The sequence below is a fragment of the Eriocheir sinensis genome, chromosome 7 (assembly GCF_024679095.1).
Source record: "Eriocheir sinensis breed Jianghai 21 chromosome 7, ASM2467909v1, whole genome shotgun sequence".
Classification (NCBI taxonomy): Eukaryota; Metazoa; Arthropoda; class Malacostraca; order Decapoda; family Varunidae; genus Eriocheir; species Eriocheir sinensis.
In genome coordinates this window covers 15,463,457-15,488,265 of record NC_066515.1, presented here as the reverse complement: position 1 = coordinate 15,488,265, position 24,809 = coordinate 15,463,457, and the positions used below count along the sequence as shown (strand labels likewise).

The following is a 24,809-nucleotide window of genomic DNA, read 5'->3' as shown; positions in this document are numbered from 1 at the left end:
GTTCAGGAGAAGAAAAAATGGAAAAGGAAGGAAAGAGAGATGAAGGGGGGCAAAATCGAAAAAGGAGAAATGAGCAGAGAAGATGACGGAGAATGGAAAACGGCGTAGACATCAAAATGGAAAAAAATAAGGGAAAAGAAAAGAAAAAATGGAAAAGAAAGAAAACTGGAAAGGAAAAAAATGGAAAGGAAAAAAAATGGAAAGGAAATAATGGAAAGAAAAAAAGGAAAGGAAGAAAATGGAAAGGAAAAAAAATGGAAAGGAAATAATGGAAAGAAAAAAAGGAAAGGAAGAAAATAGAAAGGAAAAAAATGGAGAGGAATAAATGGAAAGGAAAAATGGAAAAGGTAAGAAAAATGGAAAGGAAAAATGGATAAGAGGAAAGGAAAGAAAGGAAAAGGAAAGAAAAAATGAAAAAAAGGAAAGGAAAGAAAGGAAAAGGAAAGAAAAAATGGAAAAAAAGGAAAGGAAAGAAAGGAAAGGGAAGGAAAAAAATGGAAAAAAGGAAAGGAAAGGAAAAATAGAAAAAAGGAAAGGAAAGAAAGGAAAGGATGGGAAAAATAGAAAAAAAGGAAAGGAAAGGAAAAATAGAAAAAAAGGAAAGGAAAGGAAAGGAAAGGAAAGGAAAAATAGAAAAAAAGGAAAGGAAAGAAAGGAAAGGAAAGGAAAAATAGAAAAAAAGGAAAGGAAAGGAAAGGAAAGGAAAGGAAAGGAAAAATAAAAAAAGGAAAGGAAAGAAAGGAAAGGAAAGGAAAAATAGAAAAAAAGGAAAGGAAAGAAAGGAAAGGAAAGGAAAAATGGAAAAAAGGAAAGGAAAGAAAGGAAAGGAAAGGAAAAATGGAAAAAAAGGAAAGGAAAGAAAGGAAAGGAAAGGAAAAATAGAAAAAAAGGAAAGGAAAGAAAGGAAAGGAAAGAAAGGAAAGGAAAGGAAAAATAGAAAAAAAGGAAAGGAAAGAAAGGAAAGGAAAGGAAAAATAGAAAAAAAGGAAAGGAAAGAAAGGAAAGGAAAGGAAAAATAGAAAAAAAGGAAAGGAAAGAAAGGAAAGGAAAAATGGAAAAAAGGAAAGGAAAGAAAGGAAAGGAAAGGAAAAATGGAAAAAAAGGAAAGGAAAGAAAGGAAAGGAAAGGAAAAATAGAAAAAAAGGAAAGGAAAGAAAGGAAAGGGAAAGGAAAAATAGAAAAAAAGGAAAGGAAAGGAAAGAAAGGAAAGGGAAAGGAAAAATAGAAATAAAGGAAAGAAAGGAAAATGAAAGAAAAATGGAAAAAAGGAAAGGAAAGAAAGGAAAGGGAAAGGAAAAATGGAAAAAAAGGAAAGGAAAGAAAGGAAAGGGAAAGGAAAAATAGAAAAAAAGGAAAGGAAAGGAAAGAAAGGAAAGGGAAAGGAAAAATAGAAATGAAGGAAAGAAAGGAAAATGAAAGAAAAATGGAAAAAAGGAAAGGAAAGAAAGGAAAGGGAAAGGAAAAATGGAAAAAAAGGAAAGAAAGGAAAAGGAAAGGGAAAAAATGGAAAAAAGGAAAGGAAAGGAAAGGGAAGGAAAAATAGAAAAAAAAGGAAAGGAAAGGAAAGGGAAGGAAAAATAGAAAAAAATGAAATGAAATGAAAGGAAAGGAAACGAAAAATAGAAAAAAATGAAAGTAAAGAAAGGAAAATGAAAGAAAAATGGGAAGGAAAAAAATGGAAAAGAAGGAAGAATAGAAAGGAAGGAATAAAAGGGAAAAGGAAGGGAAGGGCGATGAAGGGGAAGGAGCAAAAACGAAAAAGGAGAAACGGGCAGAGAAGAGAAGATGAAAGAGAATAGAAAACGATGTAGGAACCAAAACAGAATACCAAAGAAACAAGGGAAGACAGGAAGGGAGGATGAGAAGAAGAAGAAGAAGAAGAAGAAAACAGACCGATTAAAAAGATACAAAAAAACCGGAGAACCAAAACGATGAAGATAAAAATAAATAAAAAATAGAGGAAGAAGTGAAGAAAGAGAAGGAATGGAGGGGAGGAAGAAGAAAACTGAGAGAGAGAGAGAGAGAGAGAGAGAGAGAGAGAGAGAGAGAGAGAGAGAGAGAGAGAGAGAGAGAGAGAGAGAGAGAGAGAGAGAGAGAGAGAGAGAGAGAGAGAAAATACAGCAGACGAAGGAAAATGATGTAGAAGGGAGAAATGATAAAGGAAATAAGATAAAGAAAAAGAGAGCGAGTGGAACAAGATTAGAAAGAGGAATAGACATAACAAGGGATAAAGGAGGAAGAATGATGTACAGCTGGAGAAATAAAAATGAAAATGAAAGGAAAAAGAAGGAAGGGAAGAGAAAGGAGAACAGCAAGAATGAAAGAAACCGAATCGAAGTAAAAAAGACAAAAAAATCGTAAAAAGAGGAAAGGAGAAATAAAACAGAATAAAAAGGGAAAAAACGATGAAGAAAAACACGAGAACGGGAAATAAAGAAAGAGGGAAGAGGGAAAATACGCAAAAAGAAGTCGAACGAAAGAGAAGAGGAAGAATAAAAGAAGATAGAAGAGGAAAGAAACAATAAAACGAAGCAAAAAGAGAAGAAACGATGAAGAAAAACAGACAAACCGTAAATAAAGAAATAGGGAAAAGGGGAAATACGCAAAAAGAAGTCGAACGAAAGAGAAGAGAAAGAAAAAAAGGGGATAGGAGAGGAAAGAAACAATAAAACGAAGCAAATAGGGAAGAAACGATGAAGAAAAACAAGAAAATGGGAAATAAAGAAAGAGGGAAGAGGGGAAATACGCAAAAAGAAGTCGAACGAAAGAGAAGAGAAAGAAAAAAAGCGAATAAAAGAGAAAAGCAGCAATAAAACGAAGCAAAAAGGGAAGAAACGATGAAGAAAAACACGAGAACGGGAATAAAGAATGAGGGAAGAGGGGAAATACGCAAAAAGAAGTCGAACGAAAGAGAAGAGGAAGAATAAAAGAAAACAGAAGAGGAAATACGATATATAAAGAAGAAAAACGAAAGATGGAGAAAAAACGAGAGGGAATAAAGAAAAGGGAAGAGGAAGAAGGAAACGGACGAAAGAGAAGAGGAAGAATAAAAGAAAACAGAAGAGGAAAGAAGCAATAAAACGAAGCAAAAAGGGAAGAAACGATGAAGAAAAACACGAGAACGGGAATAAAGAATGAGGGAAGAGGGGAAATACGAAAGCCGAATCGGACGAAAAAGAAGAGAAAGAAAAATAACGCCACTAGAGGAAGAAATACGATATATAAAGAAGAAAAACGAAAGATGGAGATAAAAAGAAGAAGAGGGCAAAAAATGAAGGGAATGAAGGGCGGGAAGAAGGAAACAGGCGATAAAGAAAGAGAGAAAAGAGGAACGGAGAGAAAAGACGTGAAAGGAAAAAGAAGGAGAGGAAGAAAGAAAGATGGGGAGAAGAAGAAGAAGAAGAAGAAGGCAAAAACGAAGGAAATGAAGGACGGAAAGAAGGAAACAGTCGATAAAGAAAGAGAGAAAGAGAAACGGAGAGAAAAGACAGAGGAAGGAAAATAGAAGGAAAGGAAGAAAGAAAATGGAGCAAAAAAAGAGGGCAAAAAAACGAAGGAAATGAAGTACGGAAAGAAGGAAACAGTCGATAAAGAAAGAGAGAAAGAGGAACGGAGAGAAAAGAGAGGAAGGAAAAAGTAGAAAAGGAAGAAAAGGGGAAGATACAGACGACTGCGGGAACGAGGGAGATGAAGGAGGAAGGAAGACTGGGATGGCAGTTTCCTTCCTCTTTATTTTCCTATTCGGGGTGGCAAGAGGAGGAGGAGGAGGAGGAGGAGGAGGAGGAGGAGGAAGAAGAGGAGGAAGAGAAGGGCTATTTGTATAAGGATAAAGATGAGTGGATAAGGATAGGAAAAGTTTAAGGGTAGGATAAGGCGGATGAGGATGAGGAGGAGGAGGAGGAGGAGGAGTGGAAGTGAAGAAGAAGAAAAAGAAGAAGAGAAAAGAAGACGAAGAAAAAGTGAAGAAAAAGAAAAGCCAACAGAAAACGTAGAAAAAAAGAAGAAAAAGAAAGAGGAAAAACAAGAAGAAGAAGAAGAAGAAGAAGAAGAAGAAGAAGAAGAAGGAGAAGAAGAAGAAGAAAAAGAAGAAGAAGAAGGCAGTTTGGAAGAAGAAGGAAGCTGTTTGGAGGAGGGTAAAGATGAGATGATAGGGAGAGGAGGAAGACCAGGAGGAGGAGGAGGAGAGTGACACACGAGACAGCGGGAGGAAGGGCGCGTCTACGAAAGGACATACAAGCCACAAGAGGGCGACATTTTTTAGTATACGAGGGCGAGGACGTTTTGAGGAGAGCGTGGCGGAGGCGGGCGAGGGAATGTACCACGCAACTATGTACACTCCTAACGCTGGATGTACTAGCAGGAATAGCATAGCAGTAGCAGTAGAAGTAGTAATAGTAGTAGTAGTAGTAGTAGTAGTAGTAGTAGTAGTAGTAGTAGTAGTAGTAGTACAAAGGAAAAGCGAACAGCAACAGACCTCTTGGTACTAACTAGACTGTTTGTTGTTGCTACCATCTACTCTAATCTACGAGTCAGACACAGGACAGCAACGGCGAAGGCTCCTCCCCTCTCACCAGTCAATCCAGCCGAGGCTGGCAAGAAAAGGAAGAATACCATGTAGTATAGAAAAACTACAATGGAATTTTACATGGACAGAAGGAAGATCATACACGACAACTAAGTTGACACTACTTTCTGTTAGACCGGCGCAAAATAGCGGATGTTCGGGTTAGCTTCTAAATATTTGTCTAGTCGGTTTTTGAACGTGCAAATAGTTTCGCTTTCGACGACGTTTTGAGGCAGACCATTCCATACATTGAAGACACGGTTGAAGAAGAAGTGTTTTGATTCATTTGAGTTGAAACGCTTCCTCGTTATTTTGTATCCATTGTTTTTTGTTACACTTGATTGAGAGACTGTAAAATAATCATGAACATTAACGTTGTCGAATCCCTTGAACATTTTAAACACTTCGATAAGGTCACCTCTTAGCCTGCGCTTTGATAAGCTGAATAAGTTCAGTTCTTTAAGTCTGTCTTCGTACGGTTTGTTTCGCAGTCTAGGGATCATTTTAGTAGCTCGACGCTGCACCCTCTCGAGTTTATCAGTATCTTTTCTGTAATAGGGAGACCAAAACTGAACGCAGTACTCACGACGTGGGCGAACTAACGAATTGTACAGTGTCAATATCACTTTTTCTGATTTGTGTTTAAATGTACGACCAATAAATCCGATCAGTTTGTTGCAGTTTTTACTACTTCTGTGCAATGTTGACTCGGTTTAAGATCGTTCGAAATCATTACTCCAAGATCTTTTTCTTTGTTGGCTTCAGAGAGTCGCACTCCGTTAATTTGATAGTGAATACGATCGTTGTTGGTTCCGATATGCATAACCTTGCACTTTTCAATATTGAAATTCATTTGCCATGTTCGTGCCCAACTACTTAAACGTTCGAGATCAGCTTGGAAGTGTTCTTTATCCATTGTCGTAGTGACTCTGCTGGCTGTTTATGTGTCGTCTGCAAATTTCGATATTTTACACGATAGCCGCTCGTCAATGTCATTAAAAACAGAACAGGTCCCAACACCGACCCCTGGGAACACCGCTTTTGACATCTCGCCAGTCAGATGATATACCATTCACAACAACTCTCTGTTTACGGTCGGTAAGCCAGTCTTTGAGCCACTTATGAATATTACCAGTTATACCGTGAGCTTGCAATTTACTAAGGAGGCGGTTGTGAGGGACTTTGTCAAATGCTTTCTGAAAGTCCAAATATATAATGTCTACTGATTGACTTTCATCGTATACATTAAAGATGTAGTTGAAGAAATCGAGGAGGTTAGTCAAACAGGAACGTTTGTTTCGAAAACCATGTTGCGAATCCTTAGTTAGTCTGTTATCTTAAAAAAAACTTTACCATTTTTCGCGAATAATCGTCTCCAAAATTTTGCACACGATTGACGTTAGACTGATCGGTCGATAGTTACCTGGTTGCGAATTGTCGCCTTTTTTAAAGATAGGAGTTACGTTAGCGAGTTTCCATTCTAGTGGTACTTATCCTGTTTAGCGACTTTGAGAATATGCTCAAGAGGGGCTTGCTGATCTGATGTTTTGCCTCTTTAACAATACGCGGGGATATTTGATCTGGGCCGGGCGTTTTGTTTACTTTAATGTTATCGATAATTTGTACTACATCGCTTTCTACAATGTCGCTAATACTACTCAAGGATGTGTCATCAATATATCTTAGGACTTCCGGTTGCCTTTCGGATAAGATTTCTTCCTTAAAAACGTAGGCAATAAAATCATTCAATATGTTAGCGATTTCTTTATCATCATTCGTGGATTCGCCATTTACAGTTCCTATTGGGCCAATACTGGGGGTGAGAACTTTTTTATTTCTAACGTATGCAGTAGTAGTAGTAGTAAAGGCACGTATTAGTCAGCATTCTTAGATGCTTCCAACTCTCACATCAGTTATTTCTAAAGGCCAAAAAAGAGGTTAAGTGTGTTCTCATGAGTGTATTTTCATGTTCATTGTATATAAGTCTTGCCAAACTACTGCAACCACTACCAGGGTCAGAATACTACCGCCAGGAAAGACTCACAATAACTCCTGCGAAAGCTTTGTCAAATGTATGTCCTTGAGCGAAGAAATTTTTAATAATATGACTCATTTGTAGTAGTAAAAATAGCGTAGTAGTAATAGTAGCCTAGTCGTAGTAGTAGTAGTAGTAGTAGTAGAGGGAAGACGAAAAAGGTTGCAACAAAAAAAGAAACAAAAGAAGATCAGATGAAGGAAAATGATCAGACGAAGGCGGGGATGAAGATGACGAGGTACAGAACGAGGACTTGCTACCCCAAAAAACAACCTCCTAAAAGAGAGAAAGGAAGAGGAACCACGAGGAGGAAGAAACAAAGAGAGGAGTCGAAGCAGAGAGAAGAAAATGAAGAGGAGGAGAAGGAGGAGGAGGAGGAGGAGGAGAATCAGTTGGAAGAGGAAAATCATGAGAGCGTGAAGACAGAGGATAAAGAGAATGAAGACAACAAGAACTAGAAGGAGGAGGAGAAACATAACATAAGAAGATAAACAGAAGAAGAGGAGAAAACTATAGAGATATATGACGAAATTAAATCACTGAGGAAGGAAATGAAAATGAGAACAATGAAACTAGAGGGAAGTAGATGGAAAGAAAGACAAGTAGGTTGGCGAAGAAGATAATAAGGAAGAAGATGAATGTAAGGAGGACGAGGAAAACTATGAAGAGAAAAAGTTTAGGGACGTACAACACAAGGAAGCAGAAGAAGAAAAAGAAGAAGAAGAAGAGAAAAAAGAAGAAGAAGAAAAAGAAGAAGAAGAAGAAAGAGGAATAGCAAAAAGGAGGCATAAACAGACGAAGAGGAAGAGGAGAACAAGAAAAAAAGGTGGATTACGATGACGAAGAAAAGGAGAGAAACGAGAATGACAAAGGAAAGGAAAACGAGGATGAGGGAGAAAGAGAAAGATACGAAAAACGAAAGAGAAAGAAAGGCAGTAGAAGGGATATGAAAACGAAGGAAGCGAGGAAGAAGAGGAACAGAGAAAGAGGGGGATGATAAGGATGAAGGAGGAGAAAGAGGAGAGGGAGAAAAGAAAGACGAGAAAACAAAGAGAAAGAAGGGAATTATGAAGAAGGGAAACAGAGGACGAAAAGATGAAGAAGGAGAAAGACGATGAGGGAGAAAAGGAAGGAGGAAGATAAGAAAACAAAAACAAAGAAAAGGAAAGTGAGGAAGAAAAAAAAGAAGAGGAGAAAAGAAAACGAAGAAAATGAAGAAAAAGAAAGAGGAAAGACGAGAAAAAGAAGAAGAAGAAAAAGAAAGAAGAACAATTAAAAGAAAGAAGAAAAAGCAGAAAACAGAAGAAAAGAAGAAGCAGGAAGACGAAGAAGAAAAAGAAAGAAGAGGAAAAAGAAGACGAAGAAGAAGAAGAAGGCTGTTTGGAAGAAGAAGGAACAGAGGACGAAGGGGACGACATATGAGGAACAAACGGGGTACAGTCACCGGTCGTCTAATAAGGCTGAGTCACCCGGAAAACACTTGGGGTTCGCAATGTATACATACCTCATAAGCGGATTGCGTGTGTGTGTGTGTGTGTGTGTGTGTGTGTGTGTGTGTGTGTGTGTGTGTGTGTGTGTGTGTGCCGGGGATGAACGAGAAACACATACAAAAGTAATATCTGCTCGTGAAAAAGAGAAAGACTCGCACACGGCGGAAAGATTTGGAGGATACATGTTCTCCCTCTCTGTCTGTCTGGACCCCCCCCCTCTCTCTCTCTCTCTCTTCGGGTCGTACGTCAAGAGGTCATTATTACGACATTTATTTGACGGCGTATATAATGCAATTGTTCGTTTTGCGGGTTAATTAAATTTGGAGATAATATTCCCTAATGATTATACGCACTAGAAGCTTTTAATTGGTTTTCGTAAGAGTTCATTTAATAAAGACCGGGAAAGGATATCAGTTTACGGACACACACACACACACACACACACACACACACACATACATACACACACACACACACACTAACTCCCCCCCACCTACACACTAACTCCCCCCCCAACACACACACATACACACATATACTCACACTGTTTAAGCCTTTACCCGATATATCTGTTTAGCTTCCCTTCCAGCCTCTCCCCTCACACTCACACCCACTCGCAAAAGGGGAGGAGTCCAACGCACGCAATACAATAACACTCAAGTGACTGGTCGTGGTGGTGGTGGTGGTGGTGCTGACGGTGGTGGGGTGATAATGCTGTGGTGGTGGTGGTGAGTGTGATGTGGTGATGTAGTGGTTATGTTAGTGGTTGGGAAGTGATGTTGTGGTGTGGTGATGGTGGTGATGATGGTGATGGTGGTGGCGTTTCCTTCATCACCATCGTAGCAAGAATTCATCACCTCCACTTCACTTCTCCTTTACACTATGCCACCACTACCAACACCACCACTGCACCTCCATATATACATTCAACACCTTGCAACACCAACAGAAACACGCCCTTCACCTTGCAACACAACTAAAGTCCACACTCACCACATAGACAATTCACCACCAACACCGCCACTCAACACCTTTCACCACAACAAGAGTCCATCAACACCACAGCACCACCACCACCACCACCACCACAAACACGCTCATCACCTTGCAACACCACCACAACTAAAGTCCACACTCACCACATAGACAATTCACCACCAACACGGCCACTCAACACCTTTCACCACAACAAGAGTCCATCAACACCACAGCACCACCACTACTGCTACCACCACCACCACCGCCCGCAGCTTTTCCCTTTCGGCGGGGAATTATTCACGCGATGACTGTGTTACGGAGAGAAGTAGAGAAGGAATTCAAATACCTTCCTGGGCGCTGCGGCAGGAGGAGAGAGGGAAGGGGAATGCTGTGAAGGCGCGGCGTACGTTGAACAGGGAAGAAATATTTTGTACGCGGTGTTGGTCCGTCTCTCTCTCTCTCTGTGTTGTTGTTTTCACGTTTCTTTTATATATTTAGGTTTAGTGTTTTCTCTCTTCATCGTCCCCCCTCCTCGTTCCCTTCTACTGATGTCCCTGTGTTTTTGTTTTATTTAGGTTCTATTTTTACTTTGGTTCCGTTTTACTGATGCTCCTTTTTTTTTTTTTTTACTTAGGTTTCGTTTTACTGATGTTCCTTTGTTTTGTTTTCACTTAGGTTCCGTTTTTACTTTGGTTTCGTTCTTCTGATGTTCCTTTGTTGTTGTTTTTTTACTTTGGTTTCATTCTACTGATGCTCCTTTGTTTTTTTTTCACTTAGGTTCCGTTTTTACTTTGGTTTCATTCTACTGATGTTCCTTTGTTTTTTATATAGGTTCCGTTTCTACTTTGGTTCCGTTCTTCTGATGCTCCTTTGTTTTTATTTTATATAGGTTCCGTTTTTCCTTTGGTTCCGTTCTACTGATGTTCCTTTGTTTTTTATATAGGTTCCGTTTCTACTTTGGTTCCGTTCTTCTGATGCTCCTTTGTTTTTGTTTTATATAGGTTCCGTTTTTACTTTGGTTCCGTTCTTCTGATGTTCCTTTGTTTTTTTATATAGGTTCCGTTTTTACTTTGGTTCCGTTCTACTGATGTTCCTTTGTTTTTTTATATAAGTTCCGTTTTTACTTTGGTTCCGTTCTACTGATGTTCCTTTGTTTTTTTTTTATATAGGTTCCGTTTTTACTTTGGTTCCGTTCTACTGATGTTCCTTTGTTTTTTTATATAGGTTCCGTTTTTACTTTGGTTCCGTTCTACTGATGTTCCTTTGTTTTTTTATACAGGTTCCGTTTTTACTCTGGTTCCGTTCTACTGATGTTCCTTTGTTTTTCATTTAAGTTCCGTTTTTACTTTGGTTCCGTTCTACTGATGTTCCTTTGTTTTTCATTTAAGTTCCGTTCTGCTGATGTTCCTTTGTATTTTCTTTATTTAGGTTTAATGCTTTCCTCATCGTCCCTCCTCGTTCCGTTCCCCACTCTTTTTTTGTCTAACTTTCTTTTGCCAGTTTTCCTTCCATTTTATCTCCTATCCTTCATCTATCAAGCTTATCTTCATTTCCATCTTCACATCTTTCTTCTTTTCCATTTATCTCCCCCATTCACCCCAATTACGTTCTTTTCTATTCATCTTCATTTTGTTTATCTTTTCCTAATCTCATTCATTCGTAATTTCTCATTCCCTTCTGCTAGCGTGGCATTCCTTCATTCTAGGGGCGGGGGAAAGAGAGAGAGAGAGAGAGAGAGAGAGAGAGAGAGAGAGAGAGAGAGAGAGAGAGAGAGAGAGAGAGAGAAACAGTGTATCACTATATATAAGAGGGAAAGGTACGTATTTCTGTTGTGGGTGTACATTTATTTTCTATTTCTCTGTTATCTAAACTTATCATTTCCTTTATTGTCTACCGTACCCTTGTGCTTGTGTGACATGCTTCAGTCTGACCAGCAAGGGGAGGGGAGAGAGAGCGCGCCAATAACTGTATGTCTGAAGCGTACACAAGGTCTGTTTTAGTATTTTCTTGTTTTCCACTTTTCATATTTTTCATCTCTAAGACTTTATTCACAATTCCACATTTATTTAGCTTCCGTAACATTTCTCAGTATAGCATGGGGTAGGGGGGGGGTTAGGGGAGAGAGAGAGAGAGAGAGAGAGAGAGAGAGAGAGAGAGAGAGAGAGAGGGGGAGAGAGACTGTTTGTATTATGTATGTGGGAAATGGACCGAAGTTTTTTTGAGGGATTTGTTTTCTGTTTCACTTTTTTCTACATCAAGTTTTAAGATATTTTCCATAGTCTTCGTTGCCTTCTTGTGTATTTAGGAGGGAAAGATACATCAGAAATGTATGAATGCTAGTAAGTTGTTTTAATAATTTTCTTTGTCTTTCTCTTAGGCTAAAACTCCCCTAACAAAGCCTGTTGGCCTCGCCTGTGTGAAATTTCCCGGCCTAGCCCGGAGGAAAAGCCCCTGTGACTGTCAGTAAATGTGCCTAGGAAATGTACCTAATTCTGCCTGGTCTGTTTATTTTTTTTGTAAATATTTATTCAGGGGTAAAACGTCCTCCATAATCCTGTTTCCTTCTGCTTGAGTGACTCGCCTAATTTTATTTCGGTGCCAGAGTGAGAACAGCGGCGGGCTCTCGGCCCGGCCTTGGCGCGTACCCTTCGGTGCTCCTTTACTGGTTGTGATGAACGAAATTCATCAAAGTGCGGAGGACTAAATGTTTCATCCTAGCGGTGGAAGGGACGGAGAAAATTGCTATCCTTGTTTTTTGGTCTTATTGTTTAGCATTTTCCTTAAAAAAATTAAGTGAAACTTCGACATAGAAGATAGAAAACACCTATACTCTGGTATCAACATTTAGTGTATATATACTCTACTTTTTCTGCGATAAAATGAAAATTATGTAAGAGTACTATTCTTTATAGACAGAATACACCTTAATATGACGAATTCTCTCTCTCTCTCTCTCTCTCTCTCTCTCTCTCTCTCTCTCTCTCTCTCTCACACACACACACACACACACACACACACACACACACACACACACACACACACACACACACACACACACACACACACACACACATACCGTTCCGTGTTTTAGTGGACCAACGCGCTCGACTGCCAACCGGCAGACTGAGGTTCGAGCCTTGCTCAGGGCGAAAAGTTTTTCCGGTTACATGAGCGGTTACTCTCTCCCCTTGGGCGAGGGGAGCGGGGGACGGTGTGTGCGGCTCGGCCAAACCATACACCCGTCAATACAGAGCTTCAAGCTATTTCGGGGGTGGGAGGGGTGATGGGAGGGATTACTGGCCGGCTATCTCGAGTCCAGCACTGATCCGACCGTTGATGAATGATACACGCACACACACACACACACACACACACACACACACACACACACACAAAACTAGAGCCGTCGAAGTATTGACAGCGACACTGAATTAACTATTGAAGATGTGTAGCAGCCAAGGTGTGCTTTGTGTGTACCGTAGCCAAGGCGGTGCAGGGCAGGGCCAGGCAGGTGTGTCGGCCGTGTGGCGGTGGTGGCGCTGTGGTGCTGTGTGTGGCGGGGCGCGTGTGGCCTAAATGTGTGTAACCAAAATGCGTACCGGAAAAAAAGTTGAAAATGATACATGTGAAGCGAAATGCACATGAAAAAAGAAATTCTACAGCACGACCATGACCACCTGTGCCCTACTGCATTTCGTTTTTGCATTTTTCATGTATTACGAGTAGGAGGTAGGCGCTGCATTTTTTCCGTTCCACATTGTAGTTTTTTTTTTTTATTTAGCGCACTGCGAATTACGAAAGAAAATGAAAAGCGTAAGTTGGAGATGAAAGGGCGCGGGTGCAAAAAGAGCCGAAGGTCAGAATGAGAGAAGGCAAACAAAAACGCAAAAAAAGAAAATGACGCTAATAATGAAGCTGCACGGAAAAAAAAGACTAAACAAAGAGACACACTAGAAAAAGACTTCAAATATACACACAGAAAGGAGGAGAGAGACAAAAGGAAAATCGATTAAAGGGAAGACAGACGACTAGGAAAATATATACACTAAAAAGACATGCAAAAAAATAGAAAGAAAAAAATGAGCCTGACAGAAGGAAATGAGGCAGAATGAAAAACGAAGCATATAAAAAAACTGGACTAAAAAAAAAGAGATCAAGAAAGAAATGCAGGACCTTCTCAAATCTAGGAGACGGACGAAATTAAGACTGAAAAAAAGGAATATTGACAAAAAAATGACTTAAAGAGGGATGGGACGAAAAGAAGGGAGCCGAACAATGACACGAAGCGACGGTACACTAAGGATGGAGTCAGGCTTAAAGATGGAAGGCTAAAAATCTGCGATGGGCATAAAAACGGAGATAGAAAATGGAACGCACTAATAATGAAAAGACAAACTTGATGAGGACAGACTAAGAAAAAATGCTATGAGTCAATGAACTGATCAACGGGAGCACACGCCGCGGGGTGCTTTGACTCCCTCACCAACGAAACCTTTCCTTTAGTTCTCTCCGAGCAAGTCTCCATGCAGGACACCTTCCCGCCCAAGTGACTAACGGCGGGATCCATCGACTGTGGGATCCCCCGTGGCCTCGTCTCTAACAGATAAAACCCAGTGGGCAGAGTTGACTTTTGAGCAGCGTGCCACATGTCAAAAACCTGGGCAGTGCGTTCACGGACGATGCCGGTGTCCGTATGACACAGTACGCTCATATTTAATACAATCAGATTAAGCGAAGATAATTATTACCAAAGGCGTCAACTCTCCTCAAGCCACTCCTTAGCATCCATGTATCACCCACTGAGTAAGAGACTGGGAGCACACCCGACTGCGTGTCAAATCTTTGTCCTTCTGTATAGATGTTGACGACACATATATACTCGTGTTCAACGAGTTCATAACATCGTAGGCGGAGCTAATCCGCCGAAGACTTCATGGAGTGACTCGCCGTTGTTCTGCACTACGATAACAGGAGATGTGAAATTTTCTAAGATCTCAATGTCCTCACCACACGCATGAACACACTTCACTGTTCGTCTAGTAAGCTTCCATACGCCAGTACCTTGGTCGTGGCCCAGGAGACATGAAGTTCCAAAGGCTTTGCGTCCTCGTGCAGTTTCTCGTAAACCATCGCCAGAATCACTAATGACTCGGCAAATAGTTGTTGAAGTTGTAGCCCGAAGCACCAGCAGAATTTTTTTTTAGTCTCCATTATTTACAACGAGATCACACGCTACAGCTGCGCGTGGCCTCGGAGCTTTAAGCTCCTGCCGAGATATACGAGTCTTGGTTGGTCAACACTGGCCCCCCGGTGCTCCACTTGACCAAAGTCGCTGAAGTTAGGGTAGACTAAAGATCTGCCACTTGATAGTGGCTAAAGTGAGCCGGCTTCTTGTGGCAGGACTCGAACCCGGGTTTTCAGGATAAACATGTCCGGGCTCTGACCACTCTGTCACCACCTCTCCAAACATTACTGCGTCATCGTCATGAGCAAGGTCGGTGGGTAATCTTCCGCCACTCGGCCGTAGCTGAATATTAACAGCGGCAGTACTCGAACTCTAGTCTTTGGGATTACCGCGCCTGAGCGTTGAACAATTGGCCTTTGCATCCCAAACATTACTTCATCATCGGCAAAAACAAGGTCAGTGACCCTAGTAGGTCAGATAGATACCCCACAATGACAGAGCCACAACTCTGTCTATTACCCAATTCATACAAGTGGTAAAAAGTGACTGAGGCAAGGATGCAGCCCTGCCTCACGCTACCGTTCACAGAGAGGAAGCTGGATAACCCCCATCTCTTACGTAGCACCAAGTCCCAGAGTACAAGCCAATGAAAAGACCAACAATCCTTGCAACAATCTCACAAAGTAGCAGGAGATCCCTGAGTGCCTCAAGATGCACTGGATCATATGCCTTCTCGAGATCGACAGAGGCTGCAAACATTCCCTGTCGAAACTCACTTCGGTGCTCCACCGGTGCGCAAAGCGCTAGGATACCGTCAGTTGTTGACTTGCCAGGCGTGATCCCGGCCGACTCAAGTCTGCACCTTCAGCAGATGACTGCGAATCTGCATGAACAACAGCTGGGCATGTACCTTGCCTGGCACACTGAGCAGTGTATTACTACGGTAGTTGTTACAATCCTGAGAGTCATCTTGTTCTTTTCAAATTGGAACTTTCAGCCCCCTCTGCAGGCGGGCGACGCCAAAAGAGAATAATTTTTAGTCATGTCCGAGTGGCCGATGACAACCCACATGCTGTCCTGATGAACACCAGGCATCCTGTAGCAAAACTCTCATGAGGACGAAGTGGAGCTTGGGTTAGGGGGGGGGAGGGGGGGCAGCATAAGCTAAGCTAAAATGGCGTCACTATACAAAAAATGCCCACACAACTATCGGACTGTGGCGGATCGAGTCCCCATCAAGAAAGCCAATCAGTGTTAAAGGCGGAGCGTAGGAAAAGAAAAAAAAAAAAAGGCCCGATGCAGCCAACAGACCATGGGCGCACCTCCATCTTTGAGCAGCTCCGCACTTATGTTACAAACGAGAGCTGCTGTTACACCTCTCAGCCTTGCCGCAGCCTCTCTAACCTCGTCAGGGAGGGCGGCGCTTCGTCAATGTGCGTATCAGCATTCACTATTACCGGACCAGCGGTTAGAGATACCCACTCAGGAGGTCTACATTGTACACCTGCTCAAAGTACTCAGCCCTACGAGGCCGCTGCCCATCCATGTCTGATGAGGGGACCTTCTGCTGCTGGGATAGCATTCACCCGAGAGGGCGGCTGTGAGTGGAGCTTCTTCAGGACCCGGTAAGTAGGTCTGAGATCATTAGCATTGAAATGACCCTCGACGTCCTCAGGGAGGCTCCTGACATACCTCTCCTTGTCTCTCCTCCCGATAGTTCCAGTCTTCCGTGTCAGAGCTATTATTGGTTTTGATTCCCAGCGAGGCGGCAGCGTGACTCCTTCCAGTACTCTGCAGCAATGCTAAACACGACGCTCTAACATTGGCGGCAAGCTAGAGAAAGCATAACACACAAGACTAAAACAACGGAGACAACCACAAGAAAACGCTGATGGCGGGGACACATATAATAAAAGACTGACAAAAATCACATAAATAAGAATAAAAACTGACATACAGCAAAACGAAAAAGGAGACACCAGAAAAAGACAACCTAAAAATAATGATAAAACACAGTGAAGCACAAATAACCTCCCCCCCACCCACCCACCCACACACACACACACACACACACACACACATACACCCACACACACTCACACTCACACAAAAAAATAAACACCAGCAGCCAAGTTAAAGTAAAAATATCGCAAAAAGGAGGTTAGAATAAGAAGAGAAAAAAAATCTTCCCGGCCAAGTGTCACCTGCTCGCTTTTACCTGGCTAACTGTGCCCCGGAAAAGGTGGATAATTTTGTCAAGCGCGTGTTTCCTTTTATGGTGCTAATTATCATAACTTTTGGGAGGGTGACGGGGAGTACTAGTGCTTTTTTTTCCACGATCTCTCTCTCTCTCTCTCTCTCTCTCTCTCTCTCTCTCTCTCTCTCTCTCTCTCTCTCTCTCTCTCTCTCTCTCTCAAGTGTCACTTTTCTTATCTCACATTTGCCTCTCGAAACTGTTCTCTACCCCCCCCCCCTCTCTCTCTCTCTCTCTCTCTCTCTCTCTCTCTCTCTCTCTCTCTAGATACACAACCTGCGTTTCAGTATTTTGCAATTTTCTCATTTTCGCAACGTTTGCTCATTAGATTTTCTTTATTTTCATCTCTCTCTCTCTCTCTCTCTCTCTCTCTCTCTCTCTCTCTCTCTCTGTGTGTGTCTGCCTGTTTGTCTGTCCATCTCTCTCTCTCTCTCTCTCTCTCTCTCTCTCTCTCTCAATAAACTGCTCCCCTTGTTAATCTCTTCATTGCCCTCACGTCTCCCCTTCTGACGTCACGTACTTTTGTCCTCTCCCTCCTCTTCTCCTCTCCCCTCCTCTTCCTCCTCCTCTTCGACATTAATCTCCCTCTCTCCCCTCCTCCTCCTCCTCCTCTACTCAGTACTCCTTCGTCTCTCCCTCTCTCTCTTCGCTCCTTCCTCTCCTTCTATTCCTCTTTGACATTAATCTCTCTTCCACTCCCCTTCCACAGTCATCTTCCTTCCCTTTTCTTCCATTTCCACTTCCTCCTCTTCCTCCTCCTCGTTCTGGTCTTCTTCTTCTTCTTTTTCTTCTTCGTCTACTTCTTCCTCCTCCTCTTTCTCCTCCTCCTCCTCCTCCCTCTTCTCTGCCTGCTCTTCCTTCTCCACTTCCTCCACTTCCTCCTTTTCCTTCTCTTCTTCTTTTTCTTCTTCCTCTTCTTTTTCATCTTCGTCTTCTTCCTCCTCCTCCCTCTTCTCTGCCTGCTCTTCCTTCTCCACTCCCTCCTCTTCCTCCTTTTCCTTCTTTTCTTCTCCTTCTTTTTCTTCTTCCTCTTCTTTTTCATCTTCGTCTTCTTCCTCCTCCTCTTTCTCCTCCTCCTTCTCCTTCCCCTTCTCTTCCTGTTCTTCCTTCTCCACTTCCTCCTCCTCCTCCCCTTCCTCCTTTTCTTACTTCTTCTCCTCCTCCTCCTCCTCCTCCTCCTCCTCCTCTTCTCTTTCGTGCGTTTTGTAAGAGAAAGGAAAGGAGTAAAAAACGTAATTAACAACACATTGTGAGCGACTCTCTCTCTCTCTCTCTCTCTCTCTCTCTCTCTCACTTGTAGCAATTCACCTTAATCCATTTTTCTCTCTCCTGCTAATTCCTCTTTTTATCATTTCTTATTCTTCTCGCTCACTCCCTCTCGCATCCTTCTCTCCCTTCCTCCCTTTTCATCCTCCCTTCTTCCCCCTCTTCTTCCCCCTCCCTCGCTACCATGACCTTCAACCATTCCCTCTTTTCGCTTTCCCGTCCCTCCCCCCTTCGCTTAACACGCTAAAAAAACTGAAGGGGAAGGTGTTTCGTTCTATACCACCACCACCACTACCACCACCACCACAACCACCACTACCACCACCACCACTACCACCACCACCACCACCACCACCACCACCACAGCCGCTTGATGAGTGAAAATGGGTCTGGACGACACACAGATTTCGTGTTTTGCAGATTGCACATAGGAATTACGTTTAACGCCATGACTATATAACAAAGCTCGCTGGTGTGTGTGTGTGTGTGTGTGTGTGTGTGTTAGGGCTAGTTGTAAAGGCGGCGGTCTGTGCTTGTGTTGGTGGAGTTTAATGTTGATGGAGTGTTTGTGTTGCACTGAAAAGACGGCTCTGGCTAAATGATGCGAAAGGAAAGTATTACAAGGAGGTGTTGCTACATAGTTTGACACGAGGAGCACCGTTGCCAGATTATCGTACTCAGCGCATAGTATTTACCGGTTTCTGACGCCTAACTATTGCCAAGAAACATCAGGAATTAACTTTTTTAACGACAAATATAAATAAATCTAGTTATTGGGGCCCAGGAGACAGTTTTCGGGTCGGAAGTCGGTAAATATAAGAGGCTGAGTACGACAATCTGGCATCGTGGGTGAGGAGTTTCAAGTAAAGAGTACTGCTGTGTAACGGCTGGAAGAAGTTAACGAAATAAAAGAAACGTATCATCAGACCACGAAATTGCAAGGAAGTTGTAGGAATAAATTGAAATATTGAAATTAATACAACAAGAGTTTTAGAAGGAAGTAAAAGGAAAAATGAGTATTGCCAGAAATAAATACTGTAAGGTTCCATTTAAGAATAAAGATAACGGAACGGAAATATTACAAGAAAATACTATTGCAATGTAGCTGTACGAGAGAATAAAAGGAAGAAATGTTAGTGCCGGGGAATTGTGAGAATACGGAAGGGGAATGAGGAGCGAAGTGCTACAAGAAGAGTTAACAAGACGGCTGAGGGGCGACGAAAGGTGAAGTTTATACAAGGCAGCGTTGCGAGTTTGTAATGCGGAGTACAGGGAATGAAAAGTAAGTAACACATGGTAATAAGTTGCATACAGGGAAGTAGTTGAGGGCAGAGAGGGGAAAACGGTAGTTTGAAAAAAAAAAAGACTGCTGCCGAGGGAGGAAGGAGAGTGGAAAAGTGTCGGGAAATTGTGTTTAGAAGACGAGACGAGGAGGGGAACGTGCTACACAGAAGTGGTGTTGCTCCGGGTACGGCGGTGTTTCTGGTATTCCAAAGGATGCTTTCAAAAGTTTAAAGGGGACAGGGAGACACTACAAGGTGAAGCTGGGGGCGTACACCGTAGCTGCGCGTGGCCACGGTGCTCGTCTACGTCACACTGGCCCATGAGCCTGTGGTGCTTACGAACCCATCACCCCGGGGCACAGGGCCAGTGTGACGTCCGGGTTACCACAGTGTACCTTCCCTAGGTTTCTCCGGGTAACCATTTATCGACCAGTCCGAAAGGGAGGATGAACAGCTATGTGGGCTGCACGCCGACTGAACCCTGGCACGCGGATTTGTAGCTAGTCGCGCTAACCACTGCACCACGCGGCCGGTAGAGATTATGTTGCCAAGAAAAGTGTTATAAGAGGATGAACATAAAGGCAGTGTATTCAACCCTTCCCTCCCCGGTGAAATATTTAAAAGCAAAACTTCAACCCTACATACGGTGAAGAGAATCTCACACACACACACACACACACATACACACAGACGAGATGAAAAAGATCGAGATTTCGTGGTCTGCATCGCGAGAAGTGTCGGAGAAGGTTAGGGAGGAAGTTTAGGAAAGTCCCACCAAAGAGGATTTAAAAGTCTAAGGGCCAGGGAGGTGAGGAGGCGGGGGCGGAGGCGGCGGGGGAGGCGGCGGAGGTGGCGGTTGTTACTTGATGTGGACGAGATAAGAAGATGAAAGAAGAGAAGACAAAGGAGGAAAACGAATGAAGATGGGAGGAATAGGATAAGACAGAGGAAAAGAATGATGATGGGAGGAAGAGGAAGAGGGATAAAGGAAGTGATATATAACGATCGAAAAGTGAAGATGAATGGATTGAGAGAAGAGAATTAGGAAAAAGAAGAAAAAAGACGGGAGGCAGAGTGTGATATAAGACAGAAGGAAAGATTGATGTTGGGAAGAAGATGGAAGAGGGATAAAGAAAGAGATATATAACGATCGAAAAGTGAAGATGAATGGATTAAGAGAAGGAAAATAGAGAAGATGGGAGGCAGAGGGTGATATAAGACAGAGGGAAAGATTGATGGCAGGAGGATATAAGACAGAAGGAAAGATTGATGTTGGGAAGAAGATGGAAGAGGGATAAAGAAAGAGATATATAACGATCGAAAAGTGAAGATGAATGGATTAAGAGAAGAGAATTAGGGAAAAGAAGGAAAATAGAGAAGATGGGAGGGAGAGGGTGATATAAGACAGAGGGAAAGATTGATGGCAGGAGGAAGAGGGAGAGGGATAAGAGATGTGATATATAACGATCGAAAAGTGAAGATGAATGGATCGAGAGCAGAGAATTAGGAAAAAGAATAAGGAAAAAGGTGGTTGTGAGGGTATGGTAGTTGTGGTTGAGGCGGCAAAGTTGTTGGTGGTTGTGGTGTGCGTGGGGCAGGGATGGAGTATTCGTATTCGGTATTAGTATTCGAATACATTCGAATATCGTATTTGGGTGTATTCGTACTTGTCTTCGAATGATTATTGATAGAAATCAAAGTATTCTCATTCGTATTCGAATACAAGGGATAAGTATTCGAATTCTGCGAATAATCCGACAAATACTTCAAAGTTTATTATCACAAATAACAGCCGTTGCTCCTTACAACTCCAGCCTCCTGGGCGGACGTGTGATCGTCGTGTATAGTATACACAAGCTTACGAGCTCGTTTTACTGTTGCATAAATTTACAACAGTGTTATACTCAGCTACGTCAAGAAGGTATTATTCAATGAAAAGTATTCAGGAATGTTTCGTGAATACTTTCAAGAAGTATTCGTATTTGTATTCGATTTCAAACCATTTCAGTGTTTTCGATTTCGTATTCGTATTCGTTAGAATTTGAAGTATTCGTAGTCGTGTTCGAAAACACAACTCTGGTATTCACTCCATCCCTGGTGTGGAGGCAGACACATGAGGCGAGGGGAGAAACAGAAATGGTCTAGAAGGTTAGGTTAGAATGGGGAGGTGGTGGTGGTGGTGGTGGTGGAGCAGGTACAGAGGAGGCCAAGGAAATGTCAGGAAGTCTTGGTTCGGTTAAGTTGTGAGGCAGAAGCTGTGGTGGTGGTGGTTGCGTGGGTGGTGGTAGTGGTAGTGATGGTGGTAGTGATGGTGGTGGTGGTTGCAGGGGCAGGTAAAGATGGGGTCAGAAAGAGTCAGGTTTCGGAAAGGTTCAGAAAGGTCAGGTTACATTTTCCTGGGAGGCGAAGAATGTACCGGTAGACGAGTGTGCGATGGTGCTGGGAGATTAGGTTAGCACATATAACGATCTAAGTATGTTTACAAAGGCGTACAACATACCGGCGTGAGTTATTTTTATTTACTTGTTTATTTTTTTGTAGGTAGTCATGAGGAGCCTCTTCAACGACCCTGCCCGTTAGTGGTGTAGGCGAATTATATTTATAGTGGCTGTCGCGATATATGACTTTTGCCTGCCACTTACACACCAACCATCATCCAATTTAGCATTATTATAGACAATCTAAGACTTCAAAATTACATGTAGGGATAATTAGCGACATGATATCAGTGGGGATGTCTGCCGTTGTGATATGTCTGCTCTATCTCCATTCCATTTTCCTTCTCCTCCTGTTCTTCTTCCTCCTCCTCCTCCTCCTCCTCCTCCTCCTTCTCCTCCTGAGGGGCGCATATCACGGCTAGGGCGGCGGAGCAGGAAGGTACGGACGAGGAAGGGAAAGTGTAAGGAAAGTGTTGGGACGGAGCGCCTCGTGTCTTGAACAATTGAAAAGTTTACAGCGGAGACAGACTCACTCAAGCTGAAAAGCAGAGACACTAGCCAGACTGGAGGGAGAGTTTAGGCCGCTCCTCTCCCCTCTGTCTGTCTGTCTGTCTGTCTCTGTGTGTGTGTGTGTGTGTGTGTGTGTGTGTGTGTGTGTGTGTGTGTGTGTGTGTGTGTGTCTGTCTGTCTGTCTCTCATTTTTCTTCTTTTATCTCTAAACTTTATTCATCCTCTCTTGACACGTTCTTTATTCTCCTTCTTGTTTAGTTAAAACTTGTAGAGCATCTCCATTCCTTTTTCCTTCTTTTTCTTTTCCTCCTCCTCCTCCTCCTCCTCCTCCTCCTCCTCTTCCTCCTCTTCCTCCTCCCCTTTTTTTCCACGTTCGTATTTCTCTTCTCTTGCTCGTCCTGCTATCTTACTCTTCTTCTCTTCCACTTATATTTTCTCCATCCGCTCACAGCCCTGTTACTTCCACCCCTGCCACCTCTGCCACTACTACTACTACTACTACTACGACTACTACTACTATCATTACAACTGCGACTACTACTACTACTACTACTACTACTACTACTACTACGAGTAAGCTAATGATGATAATGATGATGATGATAATGATGATAATAATGATGATGATAATAATGATAAGTAAATAATAATAATAATAATAATAATAATAATAATAATAATAATAACAATAATCTCCGGTGCAGGGGGTCACCGCGTCCTTTCATCCAAGACCAAGAGAAGTCACCAATTCTTCCAACTCGTGGTTCGATAACGTCACTGGCAGTAAACACAAAGATTTAAAAGAATACGGTTGTTTGGTAGCAAGGTAAGGTTGGTTGCATACGCAAAGCTGCGCGTTGCCTCGGTGGTGCTCTCCGTCACCTTCGCCTCTGAGCCTGTGGTGTTACCATTATTAGTGTGACATCCAGGATCCTACACTTTACCTTCCCCAGGTGTCCCCAGGCACTCGTTTATCGACCAGCCCGAGGGAGGATGAACAGCAGGGTGGGCTGCGCGCCGACTGCCGCGGCCGGGATTCGAACCAAGGCCAGTGGATTCGCAGGTAGGCGTGCTAACCATTGCACCACGTAGCATTCTATGGGACATTTCAATTATTTTAGTTTTGGTGATTGTGTACTTTTAGGTCGCCTCTAACTTTCCTAATTTTTCAAAATGTTTGCCTGATTTACATTGCAACCTTTAGCTTGCATTTTCTGCTCCTCGCCACTACATAGTGAGTCATGATTATCTGTTAAAGTAACTCATCAAGTTCAGGCAAAATGAACACAAGGGAACTGTCTGCAGCGATATTCAGAAGATGGAGGAGGGATTCCCAGATTAATTAACTCAGATCCCTAAAAATGAATGAGTGACAGTCGGCGAGCCATGACAAAACCGTCTGAACCAAACATGACCCGCCTGTTGCTCTTCTTGCTGGCCGCTGCCCTGCTCGTCAAGACACAAAATGGGCATGACGCTTTTTTCACACTACACCGAAGTGGATAAAATATGCGATCAAGATACCGCCAATCTTATCATGTGGATAAAACAAACATAATTTATTTATTTCTCGAAGAAATGAATTAGTTTGATGACTCCTACAGCGCCTAGTTTTCACTGAGGATTCTGGCAGGTAAGTGCCGGAACACCTCGCTCTCACACAGAACACTTGTTGAAACTAGTTTTGACCGAAGTATTTAAATAAATCTAGGTGTAACATCAATCCTGTCATTCACGTCGTGTTTCAGCCAGCCTCCTTTGCTGCGACTACTTCTGCCCGGGCAATACTAGTTTTTAGGAACAACAGTCGTTACGTTTGCTTCTGACTAGTTTAAACAAACTCTGACTAATTACAAGTTTAAACTGTGACGGTTACATTTTTTGTCAGTCTGAATGTCTTTGTCTGCATGCGTGTGTGTGTGTGTGTGTGTGTGTGTGTGTGTGTGTGTGTGTGTGTGTGTGTGTGTGTGTGTGTGTGTGTGTGTGTGTGTGAGCGCGCGGGCGCACATGAGCCCTTAAGTGATCTCCCAGCCCTTCTCTCTTGGTGAGTGTGTGTGTGTGTGTGTGTGTGTGTGTGTGTGTGTGTGTGTGTGTGTGTGTGTGTGTGTGTCGGATTGCATCTCTATCTGTTTCTGTCACTGCCTGTATGCCTGTCACTGTCTCTGTGTCTTTCTCTTTGTTTCTCTCTTTTTGTCTGTCCATGTTTCTCCCTTTGTGTGTGTGTTTGTTCGGAGGGAGCGGTGTCTTGATGCTCGCCTCTTGAAGGAGTTCGAGTGGTGGGCAGGAGGAAGTGCTAGAGCAGGAAGGTGTCTCAAAACCACACAGCAAAGTTAGAAAAAAAGAGCAAAAAAGAACTCATTAGCGATAGTCAAGTGAAAACTAGCTTGAAAATTTCCATATAAGCCCGACGCCTTGACTGAAACACTGCCATGACGTCACTGCGGACAATGGGAGAAATTTGGTCGAGGAAACTTGGGCTGGTATTATAAGACACGCGCTTCTTACATCAGCTATTTCTAAAGGTCAAACAAAGAGTGGGTCAGTCGGATTCTAATGAGTGTTTCCTCAGGGGTAGGCGGTGGCCGAAGTGATAGCGTACTGGACCCACATTCGCCGCGTGATGGACGACGCGGGTTCGAATCCTCACGCTACCACTCGGATTTTTCAGTCACCGCCGAGTGGCAAAACTACCACATGCTGTCCTGAAGACCACCCATCAACCCGGACTCTAGAGGAAGCCGTCCAAGCGAATCAAGAACGAGTTCCGGGGGGCAGCATGAGCCAATGCAAGATGGCGCCACTATAA

The 24,809-nt window shown here is 42.8% G+C and overlaps 1 protein-coding gene across 1 annotated transcript in view; it reads right to left on the bottom strand.

Annotated features, from left to right (window-relative positions):
• The window catches only part of LOC126992830 (carbonic anhydrase-related protein 10-like), a 180,298-nt gene that overhangs the window by 43,848 nt on the left and 111,641 nt on the right, over positions 1–24,809 (bottom strand). The window lies entirely within an intron of this gene.